Source organism: Dipteris shenzhenensis, chromosome 21, assembly GCF_047967505.1.
Source record: "Dipteris shenzhenensis isolate YYH24624 ecotype China chromosome 21, Dip_SZ_1.0, whole genome shotgun sequence".
NCBI lineage: Eukaryota > Viridiplantae > Streptophyta > Polypodiopsida > Gleicheniales > Dipteridaceae > Dipteris > Dipteris shenzhenensis.
Genome location: NC_141616.1, coordinates 51303108 through 51309072, shown reverse-complemented (window position 1 = coordinate 51309072; position 5965 = coordinate 51303108).

Here is a 5965-nt window from a genome sequence, read left to right as displayed (position 1 = left end):
CCACCTCGGTTGGGATGAAAGCTAACCTATGTTCAACAAGAAAATAGCATTATTGATAAATGTAAAATAAATGCTTCACAATGAGATCATGATTAGCTTAATTCATTACCTAGGAAGAACATAAATATCACTGCCATTTGTATAGAGTTTGGTAGAGTCTATTGCAAAAAGCCACTTCCATCATTGGTCATTGTAGCACTGGGATCACTATAGATACCACCATAATCTCTTTGAATTAATGCATTCCACACAAGAGTGTTGTCCATATAACCACAATGCACTTTACTTCTTATGCTAAATAATTAAAATCAAATTATGACCATGCACATTAATAGTGATCATTTTCATGGTGCGAGCATAGCTTGTAACTAAATTATTATAAGTATGTGCCAAATAAGTAAGAAGCTTACATGATGATCACATCCGGACTTGCAAACTGATCCCACTCATGGTCACTTACTATCTCCCCATTGTTCTTGGCTTGATGCAAAGCTTCTTAAAGCAAATGATGTGACATGTCCTTGAGGAAAAGAGCATGATCCATTGTATATCCAGTGGTATCATATGTCTCTACAAAATGTACTCCTTATTATCTCTCTACTTTGGCCTCTGCATATCTCTCAATTCTCTTTTGCATGTTGTTACTATTGAGAATACAAAACTTAATTACGTCCTCCCTCAAAGATCCAATCATCTTTCTTGTAAGCCCTTTCCCTTATGCAAAATCACCCATAGCACAATCATCATCTTTAAAGTGCCAAGAAGAGGCATACCAACATCCATGCATATAAGAAACTTTGAAAGAAACTCCATGAAATATACAAAGGACTCTTGCACAAGAAAACCTACACCATGGCAATTTCACTCACCATGAGATCATCATCTTTAGAGTCCCAAAGGAGAGGCATGACGCAGAAGATGTACTATCCATGAATCCCTCATAAGTGATGAATCATCTTCTAAGAATTTTTCTCGAGCAATAGATGGATCAATTGGAAATACTAGCATCTCTATCTTCAAAAGATGACTTATTTCATGTAGAAAAAACTTGGACCACATCCCACCACATTGGATCAGATCAAACATTACCTATTTTGACATGAAAATAAGATTATTAATAAATGTATGAGAAATGCTTCAAAGCAAGTTCATGATCAGCTTAATTGTTTTTACATGCTCACATTTTTAGGAAGAACAAAAGTATCACTTTCATTGTCTTGAGTTTGGTAGCATCTATAGCAAAAAATCTACTTTTGTTTTTCCATTAGTATAGGTAACTATAGCCATTTTACATTAAAAATTAAAAATCTATTATAGGTAACTATAGCCATTTTCCATTGAAAATAACGAAAATCCACTTCTGTCTTTCCATCAATATAGGTAACCATAGCCAAATACATTAATAATCTTATTTTTGACATGAAAATAAGATTATTAATAAATGTATGAGAAATGCTTCAAAGCAAGATCATGGTCAGCTTAATCGTTTTTACACACCTACTCACCTTTTTAGGAATAACAAAAGTATCACTTTCACCAGAGAAGGAGGTCTGGTCTCCCACGTGGAGCGGTTTGAGAAAATATGCAAAGCATTTGGCACTCCCAAAGATTTGGAAATGGTTAATGCCTTCGGCCTTAGTTTGGATGGCAAGGTAGGCCAATGGTATAGGGCCCTCAGCCATGAGGAGAAATTCAATTGGGAGGCATTGCAAAAAGCCTTCATCGTAGGGCTTGTTCCCAGTGGCCACAAGTGGAGCCAATTAATTCGTTGTATGAGGTAAGATAGAATAAGAATGAGTCCCTTTGGGACTACATTGCTAGGATCAAACACCTCAATTTCCACTGTGAACCACATGAGAGGATGAGCGACTATTGCCATGCTTTCTCATCGGATTGACTGATCCAAAGTTGCATGGCCAGTTAATGGTTATGAACCCAACTTCTTTAGGAATTTGCAGCAAGGTAGCCATCCGTATAAGTGCCAACATGATTAATAGGGACACTAAGGACAAAGCTACAACCCCATCTGAAGTATCACATGTGGTAAGGTCTTCTAGTACAAAGCCTACCAAGGAAGGGGACAAGGGGTCTAAGGGCTTAGATATGGGAGAGTTGGCCTCTAATCTAATGAATCCAATGGTGGAGAGTAGGAATGTCCAAGGAACCACTAAGAAACCCCCACCTATCCCCTAGAAGGGATAATGTTTGGTGTGGCGTAAGCAAAGGAAACCATCCCTCAAATGAGTGCCCTTGCCTCAAGGCAAGACTAGCACTCTATTGTGTGCACTGTGTTAGATGGGGGAACCACAAGACCTCCCAATACTAATTTCCAAAGGTCCTCCCCCAACTAGTGTACCAACCAAGGTCCCAATTAGCGTTCAGCCCCACCGAACCTGATGAATGTGCAAGGAGTCCCTCTTGCCAATCAAGGACAATAAAGGGCACAACATGCTCCATTACTGCCACCCATCCTAAGCCCTCAACTACCCCACCTTGCATAATGCTGGTCAAGTTTTTTGACACTCCTCTCCCCATTCCAAAACGGACAACTCCCTTGAAAGGCAAAGTCCAATGACAACAATCGTCTGCCGACTAAGACAATCGCCAATGCGCCAAGTGTAGAAGACTCACCAATGTTGGATTGTATGGAAGCTCTTAGAGGCCTAGGGATACTACCAAGGTGAACATCATATTTGGGCCCCAAAACTTCCAGACACACAGAATCCACGAGCTCATGATGCTTTGATTTGTGAGGTAGTAACACAAGAACCTGCATCGACTCCTAATGTAGTCCCACAAGGACCTACCCTCGATTCTAGTATTAGGAAAGCCACTTAGAGCCCAATCAATACCATGATACCACATGTAGTACTGCTCAAGGGGAAGGTCAGCAAAGCCACCAAAGGAACAACAAAAGAACCTACCCCTAAAAGCGGGGAAGTTACACAATAACCTCCCTCAAAGCCTATGCGACAAATACCTACAATGTCTATTGACCCTAGTACCACTACCAAGCCAAAAGCGATAGTACCACAAGGACCTGCCTCTGCAAAGGGTGTAGCCACACAAGAACCTATGTGCTTCGTTTCCAAGAATGATTGTTAATGACAACGTGGCAGTGATGATCCACCACTAACAACCAGGCTGATGAGCAGGATCAACACATGCTCTACTTGGCTAAAGACAAGTAAACTACTTGGAACTCAAACCCACGACAATTGACATAATAAGAATTGCATCAAGTGCACATCTAGTTCTAGGTGAGTCTATATAGTAGGCATATCACAAAAAAGCACCAACAACTCACAAGTCCTTTTCAATCATTATGCATCCACACAGTTAAGGTCAACATTGGGTGAATATGCTAGTACATTTCTACACTGGGGCATGCTGACCTCACAAGTCTCCACTGCCCACATTGCCAAGGTTGATTGCTGCTAGTCCAATGTCCTAGGTAGTACCCTCTTCATCTCCAACCCCCTCAACAGATTAGAAAAATGTTAAATCTCCAAATTCAAACCAAACTGACACCTCGATGCCTAAGCCAGCTATCCCTCTAGATTGATGCCATATAGCCAACCTATTGATTGATGCCATACCTGCAAGCCTCTGACTCAGCACCTTAGCTATCCCATCGGATTGAACTAATATCTCTTTGGGCAGTGCCATAACGCTATCCCCCAGTTGGTAGGATACTAAAAACTATAAAAGGACCCCCTATCCCCCCGGATCATCGCCTTAGAAGAAATAGCAAAACTCTTTTAGTTATCTGCCAGAATTTCTTCAACTTCCTGCAATCTTTCCTAGTGCCCACTAGCCTCCAAATCAATTGTTGAATGTCCTCTAACTCCTCCTTCTCTACCGAATTGTCCATTACTTGTTTTACATTCGAGGACATGCATGCCACCCACTTCTAAAAGTACTGGCCTTATTTCACAAGGATCACCCCATAGCAACTGGACCGCTACGCCATACTTTAGATGGTCCTCTCCAATCCCTGTCTTTAGTGTGCTAATCTAAGGATGGCTCAGCAATAAGAAGGGGAGCATGTTAATAACCATTGAGCATGCTAACGGATCTGGCCCTTTCAAACCCTACGGGTTTGGATGTTAATGGGGATCTAGCCATCTAAATGCTACGGATTTTGAGCCACAAATGGCTCAATTTTGAAGTAGTTGCCGGGATCACCTAAATTGCAAGGATAACATGAGAGTTATTTGGAGACAAAGGGAAGCGAATTAGCATATGCCGAACATATGCCTTAGTGCCATATGGGCCCAAGTGGTTGTAACGAGAGAGAGAGAGAGAGAGAGAGAGAGAGAGAGAGAGAGAGAGAGAGAGAGAGAGAGAGAGAGAGAGAGAGGGAGAGAGAGAGAGAGAGGTACATGGAATAGGGTTGGCCCTCCCTTCAAAGGTTGACTTGTATAAAAGGCCAAGTGCTTGAATTTGGTCTTCATTGTGTAGTTGCAACAATTGGAATAGAAGCTCTCATTCTCTCAACTCTTGTTCATGAGTATGGTTGCTTGCTTTGTTGGTGTGTCGCCTTGTGATTGCCACTCATCCCCTCTTCTCTCCCACCCCCTCCCCTCTCTTCCCTTATGCTCTCCCTCCCTCTTTCTCTTGTGGAATTACTTGTACACGTTCTGGTAGGCACTTGCATGACAAAAGTGTAGGCTTTTGCATCTCAAAGCTCCCACAAGGAGTATCTAAGGAGTGGAGACTCCTATGGCATCCCTCCAAGATCCCCATGACTCGTATGTTACCACAAGATTACATAAAGAGAGACAAATGTGTGTTATAACAAAGTAAAAATCTTGTTACAAAGTCACACAATCATGAAGAGTGCATCAAATTTAAAGAAACACAATTGTAAGAACTTATTTATTCATGAATCATGAGAGTTAAGGAAACTAAACTTATTGTTCCATGTGAAAGCTCTCTTTAGAAAATGAATGTGTCCCATTGGTGTTCAAAATGATGTAATGTTTCTCTCTCTAAGTGAGGACCCATGATGCCTACTTTGTGGCAATAAGTCTCTCATATCTAACACTTCTCTCATGCTCCCTTTGAATGTCTCTCATTAATCAAATGATCCTAGATGATGGATCACACATTCTATGTAGATAAGCATGGGTTCTAAGAGGTGATTGGTCTAAAATTGACCTTAATAAGGTAGCTCATAGAAGATCAAAAGTCTCTTCATCTCAAGCAGAGTATTCTCTCCATTATCTCTCTATGCTTATAGCCAATCAATTGCCTTTAAGTGGGTTGGTTTGGACCAATGATCCAATCACATGCAGGAATGTCACGTGGAAGGTGTTGAGCACAAAGTTCATATGTCATCTCCTTAGATCCTACGAGTATCATGTTAACAATTGATCACCACAAATATGATAGGCATGGTATCCATTTGTTTACAAACCTATGTGTACCCATAAGCTTTTGTGTGTGTGTGTGTGTGTGTTTTATCCTATCTACTATCTATAGCATCTGTATACTCTATTTCAATACCTTCCTTATAATTCCAATCAAAGGGAACTAAGTATCATGCCAAGCTAGATCAAGTTTGTACATTTCCTATTGTTCCATTATTTTGATACACACACAATTTTAGGATGGGCAGATGTCCATGAAAAATTAAAGAGAGCTTAAGCCCAACCACTTACCCATTCTCAGATTGCTTCTTGAATATACACCCCCTAAACCTCTATCAGTTATGTTCAATCTTGTTGGATTGGAACTGAAGTAACGTAGTCACTAATCACCCCATTTTTCTTATTGTACCCAAGTAGATTACCCAAGTAGATTATAATGATTCCACTACTCCTTCATGTCATTCCCATTCATGGTTGGTGTAGTGATGAAATATTCATTCTTTATGTCATAAGGAAGATGCAAATGTTCTCTAAACTAGTAGAAAATCCACAAATGAGCTATTAAAATTAAATAAAGCCTTCCTAATTTC